The 14,248-nt window shown below is 42.7% G+C and overlaps 1 protein-coding gene across 2 annotated transcripts in view; it reads left to right on the top strand.

Moving 5' to 3' along the window:
• Positions 1-14,248, top strand: part of MOB3B (MOB kinase activator 3B) — a 182,303-nt gene that overhangs the window by 65,289 nt on the left and 102,766 nt on the right. The gene's annotated exons all lie outside the window — the stretch shown is intronic.

Below are 14,248 nucleotides of genomic sequence, written 5' to 3'. Positions count from 1 at the left end.
AATTGAGTGTTTTAGGTCCTAGGTTCAATAGGAATGAGCAATCTCCTGCTTCCACTGTTGTATCTCCCCTGCCTAAAGCCTGGTGCCCTGGAAACTTTGTAGGCACTCAGGAAATACTTGTGGAATGATTGAAAAAATACGTGGGCTGTTAGAAAGTATTATTAAAAAGCTCTGAGATGGTTGGGGTATAAAAAAAAGTGTTTGAATCACATTGTTGAAATCGCCTCTAGATGGGGGTGTGTGTGTCCATGTGCCATATGAAAAGTTGAGGTGGGGCATATGGAAGTAATTAAGTTTATACCAGAAAAAAAAAGTGTATAAATTGATGAGGGCAGTATGTACATCTTGGAATATTCAGCACATAAAGCAATTTGCTCAGAATCCTGGTGTTGACTTGACTTGTCCAGTTGCCTCATGCTCTTTCTCTCTGCTGTCCCTTTTTAAGGAAGGAGGTAAGTAGGCGATAGTTCCAAGCCCCTTGGCTCATCAACATGGGAGGAAGAAGGCAGTTTCAAAAATTTCCCTGGCCGTGTAATAGGCACCTTGGAGGGGTGGGAATTTCTTTGGTTCATGTCTTCTTGCACTTTCATTAACTGTCAGAGTCTTCTTTTAGAGCTGAGAGGAATTTTTCTTTCCCCAAAGCATTACAAGCAACTTCCAATGCACTGTGCAGAACATGTGATAGTAATAAAGATAAATAAATGTGGCAAGGAGACCTCCTCTTTGTCCTTCCCCGTCTGTTTCTGCTCCTTGATGCTTTGAGCTCTGGGCACTTCTGCTCTTTCTGGCAGCTGTAGTGACCACACAGAGTTGCTGACCAGAAATAACATCACAGAGCCATGGTGTGGTACTTGAGAATGAGGAAGCTTCTGGCGGTCTCCTTGGAAAATAGGACATCATAGGTAGTTTTTTACTTTGCTTGGAGGAAATCTGTGGATGCTGCCATATCCTCCAGATTAATTGACTCTGCTGTCTTTTTCTAGCCATTTCCCTAGCCACTCAGCGTGCTTGGGAAACAGACCTCCCTGATGAGACTCCTCTGTTTCAGCTGTTCCCAATCTATGCTGCGTAGTTACGCCAGTGTCCTGAGACATCTTAATAGGTTTACCCTGATTGATTTTTCCAGGAAAATTAGTTTGGGAAATGCTGAGTGAAATTGATTTCTTTACTGCAGGACTTTTAATATGCTAACGCCCATTATAACGTGCATATTTCTCTCCAAGAAAGGAATACTTCAGTATAGGGTGTTTCCTATTTTGAACCTGCTACCTTTTTTTTTTAATGGAACACCATTAGCGTCTCTTGGGAAGTGTTAATCTACATAATAGTTAGAGTTGTCAAACTTTTGTTTGTATAAGAATTTCTTGGGCCTTCTGTTCAAAATGTGAATTCCTTGGTCCTCCCCCCTAACAACTAAATCAGAATCTCTTAGGTGAGACCTAAGAATCTGCATTTTTTATAAACAGCCACCACTCTTCCTCTGTTTATTGTAACCACCCTGAAGCCTTGTCATTCCCCCAGAAACAGTCTGTTTCTACCTCTCTGGTTTTATCCATGTTGTTCTCTCCTTCTGGAATCACCCATTCATTCTATCTAGTGAATTCTTATGCATCCTTTATACCAAGTCCTCTGTGAAGGCTTTCACCCATTAGATGTAAGCCTCCTAAAGTTATGGAATATGTCTTATTTATTTGAATATCCCAGGACTAAGTCCAGTTCTGGTACCTTATAAGTTGTTGAACAGATGGATGGAAAAATCATCTTTATAAAATCCCAACGTGTATAGCGCTGGTGATCAAAGCGACGTTAAAGAAATGTCTCTAAATCCTTTATCACCAACCCTGGGTATTTCCTGCACTTTTCTTCCACAGGGCTTAATTTTCTCTGTTTAGTTTTTCTAAGGTGAAATGTTAGGGTCTGTAAAAACCACCACCATCCCCCATCACCCTGAGGGTCTTCATCCGCATTCTGCTCAGCTCTGTTAATTGTCCTCAGACAATATTGTTGCTGTCTTTTGAAAGAACTTATCTTCAGGAACCACTTTCTCTGTTAGAATTCATTTCCTCCTCTTCTTCCTCCCCCTGATTCCAGCCTACTTTTCTTTTTTTTGATCTTTGTGCTGCCGTGAGTCAGTTTTATAGAAATGAGCAAGATGTCTGTCAGGAGAAAGTAAAAGAAGAAATTTCAGCAAAGAGCCGACCCTGGGTGGGTAAGAAATGGGGAGTTCTGCTTAGCATTATCACTTTGAGTCCCAGGCATATTTCGTGCATTGTGGTCTGGGAATTGGGAGGGGTTCACACTTCACCTCCTCCCCACTGTGATCCAAGGAAATAGGACCGGAAAATACTGACAGATGTGAAGGCTCCCCCCTTAGTTAGGTATTAAAGGATATAAACAGCTGTTGATCTCTGCCATTGAAACATGGAGGAAAGAAAAGCTTTCATCTGTTCCTGGATTCTAGTTGCACTAGGATACCCATGCCATTTCAGAACTCGAGCTTTCTCAGTTGGGAGAATACCAAACAGATGTGGCTCCCTTGTGAACCATAGTCTCCTCCACTCTCCCTTGATCCCCTCAGCTTCCTTTGTTAAAAAGCCAACAGATGTCCCTGTTAAAGCTCCCAAGACAGCAGTAACTTCAGAAGCAAGGGCCACCTCCCCTTCGATTGTATCTTTTTAACCACTTTTGGAGATGACAGAAAAATAGAAAACCTCAGCCTTTTTTTTTTATTCTGTTTCCTGTCTAATTACAATAATTTTTATGTTCTGGCCTCCAGTCTCCCTGTTTTTCTGTTATATAATATGATTTAACATCTTAGAGCTGACAGAGAAAAAATGAGCAGAAAACATCGAGCTCCTCCAACTCATGTTTTTAAAAAGTCTTTGAACGGGAGGAATAAGAACACTTAAAACATAATGACAGGATCTCAGACAGCTCTATGGTTTTAGAATATTTGGATGTCGGGGAAAAAAGAGCAGGGACGAGAAGGAAGAGAAGCGAGGGAGGGAACACCCATCTATGAAGCCTGCTCAGTGCCGGGCGTTGTACCTGCCAGTGTCCATCTTTCTTAATTCTCACCGTAACTCAGTGAATTAAATATCCTATTTTACCAGTGAGGAAGCTGGCTTTTAAACAAGATAAGGGGCTTTCCCAAGGTCTTACAGCTAATAAGTCCTTTAGAAGTCAGGATTTGAACTCAAGAGTGTCTGGCCAAGAATCTGTGTCCTTGTCACTTACTGCCATTCATAGCATCTATCTTTGTTTTCAAGTTTTTCTTCACATGGCTAAAGACATCTCAATCAATGATTTTAGGAGGTTGTTTAGGATGGAGAAAATTTCAGAAAACCTGATTTTGCTATAACTTTCAAAGAGATGATTCTTTTTTTGTTTCTATTTTGTTCTGTTTTTGTTGGCTCCTATTTAAAAATCACCTCTGAGGTACCTGAGGCGTGTATCCAGGCCCTGTAACTGTTCCCACATTCCCTTCTAAGATTGGGAAGAGGGTGCCTTAGCCTCATGAAAGTGCTTTGGCGGCCCACGACTACCTGTTACTGCCATTCAGTCATTCATTCATTCAATAAATGTTTGTTGAGCACCTGCTCTGAAGCAGGCTCTATTTTAGGCACCAAGAGCGAGCAAAGCAGACAGAGTTCCTCCTGTCCTTGGGCAGTTTCCGTAATGGCCAGAATGTCTGGTTGCTCCAAATGGCTCTGCACGTTTTTTCTAAAATGAGTAGTTTGCTCACTGGTCAAGTGTGTTGTGGAAACAGTTGCATCCCTTTGGCAACCTTTCTTGTGAGATTGCAGCTGAGTTTCATCCTCTCTCAAAATATTATGACCGGAAACATGAGACGAGAAAAATGTCCATAGGGATGAGCTTTTCAGACATGGGGTGTCAGAGAACTGAGTTTCTAATTAGCCTTTAAATTTTAACTTTTTATTTTCTATTGTACAACTCCCTCTTTTTTCTATTTAAATCTGTATAACGCTGGTAAGACAGAATGTACATCAACAAAATATATTTATAGTGTGGTAGAACAAACAGTGGACTTGTAGACAGACTCGGAGTTATTCAGCTGGCTCTGCCATTACAATGCTGTGTGACATTGATAAATGTGTCGCCTCTGAGTTTATGTTTCTCTGTTTGTAAACTAAAGATAATAATTTGATCTCATGGGGCTGTTTTAAGGATTAAATGAGGAGTGTGAGTAAAAACACCCAGTCCAGAGCCAGAAGCACTCCTAAGAGGTGCTTAAAAATAAATGTGTGTTCATTGTCTCTCTCCCTGCGTATATTTCTGCATAACTATCAACCAAAACTCATGGAGACCACAAAAATAAAATGCATTGTGAAAGACAACCAGATTTGTAAAAACTAGCAGTCTTCATTGCTGAGTTGCTCTGTGACAGGGGTCATAAATACTTCAGGTTGTCATCTCTCAAAGACTTTGGGAAATGTCAATGTTTCTTTAGGAGCTGGACCAGCTCCTGGTTTCAGGAAGAAGCACCCAGCTCTTTAGAGAGAAAGCCACTAGGATGGGTCTTCTCTCTTGCTTTTCAGAAGGCTGAGTAGTAAACCTGCCCATGTCCAGTGTCAAACCAGCTAACCTCAGCAGAGGGTGGGTGCAGGTTAGCTGGAGAAGTGGGGAGATAGACTGCTAGTCGCATCTTTAGTGACAAGCCTCTCAGTAACATCAGTGTTGGGCGAGGTTACTTGGATGTGATCTCTGGAGAGGATGGGAAAAGTGTTCTCCGTGCCAGGAATGGAGTGCTTGGAAGAACTTGGCAAGTTTTTCCAAGGCTCTGGAAACATGATTTGCCTTTGGGATCTAATAAACTATTTAGTTCCCTAAAACTTTACTAGTCAGGAGAGCATAATAACAAAGCTGCCATTTTCTGAACACGGACTACCCTGAACACTTTAGCTGCGTTATGTTGTTTAATCTGTAAAACAACCCCATAAGGCAGGTAAAACAACCCTGCAAGGCAACCATTTCACAGATGAAAAGGATTAAGTATCCTGCCCGGGGTCACATAGGCAGAGCTAGTATTCAGATCCAAGATGGCCCAACGCTGCAGCCCACTTCTCAACTACTCCAACATCTCGTGTCCGTGATGTTCTTATCCCAGAATCAACGTCACCCTTGATTTACCCCTGCCTGTTGCTTCAAATGTTAAATCCTTTCTAGGAAGTATTCTAAGACAAACCCAGCAGTCATGGAGAGGGATGTGAAAACAGACAGGGCCCTGTATCTGATGCAGATTATACTGGGTCCTTACTGATGGGAACCCCAAGATTCTGCTCCTTTTAAGAACTTGCCTCCTCTAGATTCTGATGTTACCCAAGTTTGTTGAGTTGTCCCTCCATGGAAAACAGGCAGAGACAGTTGAATCCACTCTTCCCCACCCCCACTGGCTGCTAGAGAAGTGATGGTCTATTGTGCACTGTCACATTCCCCACCCCCACCTTGTTAACCCAATACTCCGGTGACTTGGTGGCTGAGTTAATGAGGACAGTGTTAAATAACCACCCTCAGTCAGCAAATCCCAAGAGACACCTATGAAGAATGAGGAGGGCCTCCTGTGTGCTAAAGAGCAGAGAGGAAGGAGTGGAGACAGGAGGCCCAGAGGGCCTAGCGTCTGCCCTGCAAGGACAGGCTAATTACCTCCTGCCCCACCTGCACTCATTCTCCATTACCTGTGCTATGTAATTTTAATGGGCCATATCTCAGGTGACAACTTGTTACATCTCAGCATCAGCTGGGAAGGGAAAGGAGATATATGATATTCCGTGGAAAACAGATGAAAAACAAAGGCCATGTTGAGTAGGGGGCAACTGTTGCTTTTCTTCTTTTAGTGGATGCAGACATAGTGTCCTTCCTTGGCCAGCGAAGCCTGCATGGTGAAGGTCATTGCTGCATGGAGAGGCAGGCCAGCTCAGTGCCAAGCTTTAAAGGATGTGGATATGTATCTGGAAAAGCAGCGGGATGGAGAAAAATGACTTAACCAGAACTTTTGCCCAGAACAGAGTATGGAGTTGGAAAGCACAGTTATAGAAACCACTTGAAGTAAGGATGAGATCCCCAAGAGCATGCTGTGTTGTCACTGAGGTCCCACCTTGGCTTCTAAAGAGAGCACAGGTTTTTCTTTATCTGAGCAGGACGTATCAGCAGGGCCCTGACACCAGAGGTCTTCTCTGTCTGCCCTCCCCTCCAGTACCCTGCCTGTCCTTTAGAGAGAGGGGGTATAGATGCTTAAATAATGTCATTTTTGAAGGGAGGCCAACTTATTAGCCTGCCCTGGACCTCCATGTATGGAGAGTGACTCACAAGCTTTTCTTTTAAAATACCTTTGTAGGTCCTGGGACACGTGTCGTCTGTGAGGCCCCTGCATACACAACCTTTCTGGTATTTTATCTTAAAAGCCCATCCTAAATGATAATTCTATCCATGTTTTCCTTCACATAATCATGTTTTTCCCTTAAGTCTCTGGTAAAATGGATGCTCTGGGAAGATGAGCCAGTTTGAGGAGGTGGTAAAAAGGAACAGAGGCACGAGTCAGATCTGAGCTTGAACCCCAGTTATCGACTTTTGCTGGCAAATGTTCCACCTCTCTAAGCCTGTTTCCTCATCTATAACATGCATGTAGAAGTTTTCACTCCATCGGCTTGTTGAGAGTGTTAAATAACATGCCACGTTGGAAGCACTTGGCCCAATGCTGGGACATAGAGTACGATTGCTTTCAATGTCGGTTCCCTCCATGCCACACAGTATCAGCGTGATGATATAGACGTGTGAGGTGAAATGAAGTGAGAAAGGAAAGAACCTAGGATAAAAATCCTTAAGTATATCAAGCAATTGGCTGTGGAGCTGATCATCCATGTGCCCTTTGTCTTTTGCCGTATCTTGTGGAACCAGCGGAAGAAAAGGTAAACATTTATGGGATGAGACGAACTTCACTTGGCCTTGACAGCCAGAACCTGGAATGGGTCCACAGTAGAACTTCAGCCGATTTTTTGCATGCGTAGCACATGCATAGCCTGCACAGGGCCAATTCCACCTTCTTGTTTCTGTTACAGGCCACAGCACCCAGCATAACAGTGCAGTAAGTAGACACCTGATGAACTAAGTCCTACTATGCAAGTGTAAAGGGATTGACTGATGCCGTGTAGTTCATATCACAGAACAGATGTATTCCTGCAAATCGTGAGGCAGTTGAATTTTCTGTCCCTTGGCTAATATTTTCATTTCTCAAAGAGAGTTCCATATTGAAAGAAAGCTTGGCAAAAAAATCCTTTTATTATGCAAGCACATCCTTAGTGATGTGTCTAATTGATCCTTGCTGCATGTCTTTGGAAGTTGAAATGTTTGTCTTCCTGGAAAGACCAACTGGAGTTGTTAGTTCTCTCTCAGGAAAAGAAAAAATCAGTTCTTCAAAAGAAGCAATAGGTTTTCGGTGTTTCTGTGTTGTCCAGCCCAGGATCCCAGTGTGGGAGAGCAGTGATGACCTAGGGGATGTTGGTTTTGTTTTCCACCCCTGTGTCATGGCCTCCAGGAGTCTGCCAACAATGGCAGGCAGAAGTGAGGGAGCCCTAATGCGTGGTGTGCTGGCGCAGTGGGACCTCAGCATCTGGGGACCACCAGGAATTACTTGTGGATGACTTCCTTTTACATCACTTCGGTTGCATGGCCTAGCGTGGGAATCCTACCATGGCCACCAGGAGCAGAGGGAAGAAAGTTGTTGGATATTGGGAATGTACCTGTTATGGCCCTCAGATAAACCGTTCCTATTTCATCCTCCCAAAGTGAGAAAAACAACAAGCCCGAAGCTGAGAACATCTGTCTTTCAATGTCTTTGAAGCAAAATGTGAACAAATATCTTAATGGTTTGTACCAAGGCCCCCAGGAAACTATTTGTGGGCAGTAACTGTCAAAACACATGGGATAGGTTTTGATGGCTTTATTTCTGTTTTCTAAAAATAGTGTAGAGGTCAGGGCTCATCATCAGTCCAGGTTCAAATTTGTTCCTCTCCTTATGGGCTGTGTGACCTTGGCAAGCCCTGACCCTCTCTGTGCCCATCTCCTCATCTGTAAACTGGAGGTAATAATATTCGCTTTGTAAGGTTATGAGAATTGTGTCATCTTGCATGTAAAGCTCTTAGTGAGTTCCCAGAAGAGAGTTAAGTGCTGAATAAATTTGAGCTTTATTTCCTTTTCACAGTAATAGAAAAAGGGAAGACCTATGATTTATCGCAGTTTGCAATGCGTGATGACATAGCAGAATTTCTCCGGCAGTATTCTCTGCACATTTCTTTTCCAACTGAAGTAAAAGCTGAGAAAAGCTATCGATCATGTCGTAATTACGGTAGTTATCTTGGAAAAAAATTTTTTTCACATCCATTAGAATATCAGTTCATAATCCAAAGTTAACTACCAGCTGAAAGCAGCAGATTCCATTTTCTATGAAAGGTAGTAATTCCAAAGTTTAAAATACAGGAATAATAATATTAACTAACATCTATTACCTATTCTGTGCCAAGCAGTGTGCTGGGTCCTTTATATATATTTTTTCTAATCCTCACAGCAGCCCTGGTTGACCATTATTATTATTCTTATTTTCAAAGGAGTAAACTGAGATAAATTTCTTCTCCCAAAGTGTGAGGAGAGCTGAGAAGTTAGACTGGGATGGTGAAGGAACCAGATAATAAAAGAGCTGTAAGCCACTGCACCGTGGGATTTGAGAAAAGGAGGAGAGGGTGTTGCTAGTGCCTTGGAGCCAGGGCTGCTCAGCAGGAGCTGGGAGCAGAGAAGAAAGGCCCGTTCTGCAGGTGCTGGAACCAAAGAGAAGATGCGTATGGCTGAGTCCAAAGGCAGACAGCAGGGAGAGATACCTGGGCATCTGCTCTCCTCCTCCAGTCCCCTGTCAGTGCCTCCCATTGTCCTTCATAGAGGAGCCTGGGAAATGTATGTAGAGAATGGATCTGAGAGCCAGTAGGCAAATGACTGGCATTTGGAGAAAACAAATAAGTAGCAAATAAATGTGTGATCCAATTTTAGCTAGTGATAAGTTCCAGGAAGGCAAAGTTGGGAAAGGGGATTAGCATGTGGTAAGATTTAAATGAGATAGATCTAGAACAATTCTCAATATTTTTGGTCTTAGAACTCCTTCATACTCTTAAAAATTATTGAAAATCCCAAAGATTTGTTGCTGTTGTTTACATGGGTTATATCTATCAATAGTGACCATAATAGAAATTAAAACTAGGAAAGTTTTGAAATATTTATTTATGAATTCATTGAAAAAAAATAATAAACCCATCATATATTAATATAAATAACATTTTTTAATGAAAAATAACTGTATTTCCCAAACCAGAAAAAATGGAGTAAGAAGAGTGGCATAGTTTTACTTTTTGCAAACCTCTTTAATGTCTGGTTTTATACAGTACAACGGGACTCTCTTATCTGCTTCTGCATTTCAGTCTATTGTGATACGTTGTTTTAAGTTCGATTCTGGGTTCACGCAGATACACAGTTGGAAAGGGGAGGACTTTGTGTACCCCTAAAAGGACCCCCGGGAATCCCTGCCGTACATTGAGAACCACTGCTGTAGACAACGCAATAAGGACGCTGGTTTCTTTGCACCTAATAGGCGCTTGACGATTTTGATTGAATGAACACAAATTAAGATTGCATTGAGGGGCTGGCCTGTGGCCGAGTGGTTAAGTTCACGTGCTCCACTTCAGCGGCCCAGGGTTTCGCCAGTTCAACACCTGGGCGTGGACATGGCACCGCTCGTCAGGCCATGTTGAGGGGGTGTCCCACATGCCACAACTAGAAGGACCCACAACTAAAAATAGACAACTATGTACCAGGGGGCTTTGGGAGAAAAAGGAAAAATAAAATCTTAAAATCTTAAAAAAGAAAAAAATTGCATTGAGGGTTTCACAGCATCCCTTGTGATAAATGGTGACACTGGTGACATCGTGGTAGTATAAACCAGTTAGACAACACTGTTCTCAGGGCCCCATTGATCAGTAGGACACATGCTTTGTGGTATTTACTGATGGCTCTTCACCTCGGTGTTCATTGTCATGCTGCCTCCCCGTCACAGACTTTTGTAGGACCACCAAGTGTAAGATGCTGATTAGTCTCTGAAATAGAGCACCCTCTGATTTCCTTAGCACTACGTTCACGCCAAGCTAATGAGCTAGTTCAGACTAGACACTTAACTGGTGGGACTTGATGTGCATGCAGGAAGTATTGTAAAATTTGAATAGAATCACTGTGATACAATTATTGTCGTGGAATAGACCACCATCAATTATTTGCCTTGCAAATTTTATGCATCAGCGTTCAAGTTCAGGATAGCTTTCTCTCTGAGTCGTGAGGTTATGAGTTATGAGTTTCTTCTCTCCATCAACTGATACATATTCTCATAGGATGTCAACATTAGCCAAGACCTAAGTAATATTGTAAGGTAGCTATTATGGAAAGGAAATTGAATGAATGATTTAGAAAGTATTTGCTTTTTTGGATCCTGCTTTTTCTATCAGCATAGATAATTGAATTCAGCGTTAACTGAGCCCCAACAAGCCACACTGATAGAGAAGACCATCAGTCAACTTTGGATGGACAGGGCCACATTACTTCAGCCTGCAAATGGGCAGAGATGGGTAAACCTCTGTGGACAGACTAGCTTTTGAACGGTCTGCCATTCAATTTTGAATTTTTGAATGGCAGACCATTCAAAAACTTCTTATGCCAAAACATCTTATGCCAAATAAATGTGTTTTTACTGCAAGTGTCGGAGACACATCTCACACCCGCCTTTCTAAGTGGGTTGTATCATATCTAGCTGTGATTTTATGCAGATGATGTAAAAGTGATATCTACCATTTATTGAGTGTCCAGCAATAGGTTAAGTGCTTTACAAAACTCACTTACTTTTCACAACCTTTTTAGAAAGGTGTTTTTTGCTTCTTTTCCAAATGACGAAACTGCATCTGAGAGAGGCATGAGTCACACGGCTTGTAAAGGGCTGTAACAGGTCTTTCTGACTCCACTGTGTTTTTTCACTACATCAGGGACCTCTGTGATATGTGCGTTCTAGAAACATGCATGATGCCTTGCATAAACACACGGACATAAATGTATTCAAAGATTCAGTGAGAGAGGCAAAAAATGAAAGGATAATTTGAAGAAGCAAAAAGTTTGGCTTTCCTATGACACCAAAGCATGTGGCCTTTGCAGAAGAAATCCTGCCTGGATGAAAAAGGATATTTCATGTCATGGCTTTGTTACTTTCTCATTGTGTCTTGAATACTTGGGTTTTGACTCATGGTCTGCTGAAACTAGGAAGACTGATGCCAGTGGGACAGACCTCTATTAATAAGGTAAAATACGTGGTTCAATAATTTTCATGTATGTGGTGAGAATTGATTGTATGTGTGTGCATGTGTGCACATGTGTGCATGTGTGTATGTATTGTGTGTGTCTTTTAAAGATAAAAATCTCACTGGGTAGGAATAAAAGGAAGAAAAAGATAAACAAAAGAATATGAGGGTATATCAACTTGCTACATTTAGTGCCCTGTGATTTGACATTGAACAAATGAGCAGACCAATATAATTCAGAGTCTTCAACTTTTCTCTTTCAGTCCAGCATGTTCAGACCCTGTGACTCTGTCTGCCTTCCCTTCTTACTCCCTGGTCTGTTAACTCTATTTCCACTCCTGTAACACCACGAGACCTAGGTCATAAGGTTGCTGTGAAGTCTTAATAAGATAATACACCAGGCTTGGCATGTAGAAAATGTTCAATAAATACCAGCTAACATGATTACTAATAATATTGTTGATACTGTATTACTGCAAAGTAATTGCTGTGTTTTTCTCCCATAAGCTGTACATACCAACAAATGATTGAGGCTCCCAGAAATGAAGACCTGGAGGCCCTACGCCCCTCGACAGGCAGCGTCAGAGACAGGTTTCTGGACGTTTCAACCGTGGTTTCTCAGTCACCCTTCAGACAGTTGACACTTTGGGGCCCGTAAAATTTTTTAGCCCTAAAACATGTTGACTCTTAAAATAGCTGTGGAGTCTGGCTACTCTTATCAGTCTCTGATGACTCATGGGGCTGACTGGGCTCGATGTTATTTCAGGTGCCACAGGTGTACATTTCACCCCCTGCGGCTCCCTGGCTCCCCACAGTGCCATCCAGCAGCTGGCCTTGGAGGAAGGGCTGTGGGGCACTTGATTGGCTCATGATAAATACGACCGAAAGTGGGTCTCAAGTTTTTCAGATAAAATAGTGTATAGCTTTTTCCAAGATGATTTGAAAAGGGAGTGTTATCAAAGTGAACTTCTTAAATTACCGAAAAAATAGATCCTTAAGGATAGGCTTCTTGAAAAGGTAGGTTTCAGAACTAAGTTCAGGGCTATTAATTCAGCAACTATTTTTTGAGCACCTGCATATTCCAAGTACTGTCTCAGGCCGTGGGATACAAAGACTAGTCTGCCTGGTCCTTGTGCCTGCCGTTTGGGGGCTCCTCCACACTCCTGAGAGCCCTCTGTTCCCACAGTTGGAGCATTTTAACCCTGTCTGTAGGTTCAGGCCCACCAGAGGCTCTGACCTTCTCCCCAGGTTTTAGTGGAAGATGGACTCTCCTAGTATTTTTTATTTGGCCAACTCCATACTCCAAATTCCAAGACCAGGAAATGAATTCTTGACTAGGGCTCTATCTAGTACCCTAGTCACTTAAGACTGGTGTCCCACCTTATCTGCCCAGTTGTGCCATATTGGAGTTATACTCCTGGTGTCAGACCAATGACAGGGTCCCCACTACTTGATGCCAGCCCCTTCCATGCTGACCATGGCCAGACCCTGGTCCCTCTGCCAGTCCCTTGTCCTCTTGTTCTAGCACTCTGCCATCTGCCAGGTCTCCCTGTGTTGCCTCCTACTGAGTTTGCCCCAAGCACCTGCTTCAGCCTTATGGGTCTATCAGGGATCCTAAACCCCCTGCCACTGAAGAGGGCCACCTACCATCAATTAGCCGCAGCAGTTCTGGGGCCAGCCAACCTCCGGCTGAGCACAGCGCTTTCACAGGGAGCCAGTGAGGGCTCCCAGACTCGGGCGGGAACAGGGCTCTACATCAAGTTCCCTTCTAGCTGCTAGCACGCTGAACTTACTGCTCAGGCTTTGTCTAAGGTCAGTGCTCTGCTCCTTTGCCCACGCTGAAGCGGTGGTAGAAGGCTGAGTGACTAAGAGCATGGTGCAGCCCCTTCCTTAAAAGAATTCTCAGTGCACTTGACTTTTATCCAGTTACTGCTACTGCTGTCTACGAATGTGGCTTCTAAAAGGTAATCTGGCTTCCATCACAGTGTCGTAATGGTGTTGCAACTAAACAAGAAAAGGAGGACTACATCTGGCATATTGCATGGGAGCGCCCATGAGAGGCCCCATTCATCGAGTCCAGCAGGCCATCTCCTTAATTTAAGAAATAGCAGTGTGGCTTCTGTTCTTCCGTAACTTCTAGATGTGTTTTTGTTTTCAGTCGGATTTAGCAAAGTCGTTACGCCATGCTTTAAGAAGGCGGCTCCAGAGTAAAAAATATGTTTTTAAATGACATGATAAAAAGCTGAAGTCTTCTTTTTTCCTTGGAGATAAGCAGTTTCAGATATCAGGCAGCCCACTGTGTCCCAAAGGATGACTCTCACTTCTACTGCATAGCTCACTGCTCATAAATAATGAGTTTGACAAGTCTAAGATGCATCAGAGAATTTCAAAGGGAAGGGCTGTGGTGACAAGGTTTTGCACTTTGTAGTGGTTGAAGGGAGATGTTCATCAGAAATGACTGCCATTTTTTTTAAATGTCCATCAAACAGGTCATATTCATCAATGATCAGTAAATAAATAGATCTCGTATAAATAAATAAACAAATCTGGTATCAGAGCCATGGCCCCTTAACTGGCTCATGTCTGATAAAATGAGAAACTTGTCCAATTGCTGTCAGTGAGGACTTCAAACTCACCAAAAAGGACTAAAGTCAACAAATGCCTTTATAATTAAGTAGTAGCCCCAAATGAAGTCAGATATTTGAACATGAAGACAATTTAATTTTTTCTATAGTGGTCTTTGATATTCTAAGAGGTCTTAACGCCAAGAAGGGCTCAGCTCTTTAGCCCATCCTTCACATAGCGGATAGTCATTTTCTTAAAAATCATAAATCAGATCATGTTCATTCTCTGCC

The sequence above is a fragment of the Equus quagga genome, chromosome 6 (genome assembly GCF_021613505.1).
Source record: "Equus quagga isolate Etosha38 chromosome 6, UCLA_HA_Equagga_1.0, whole genome shotgun sequence".
NCBI classification, from domain to species: Eukaryota; Metazoa; Chordata; class Mammalia; order Perissodactyla; family Equidae; genus Equus; species Equus quagga.
The sequence above is the reverse complement of the archived record's forward strand: the minus strand, read 5'-3'. Positions and strand labels throughout refer to the sequence as shown.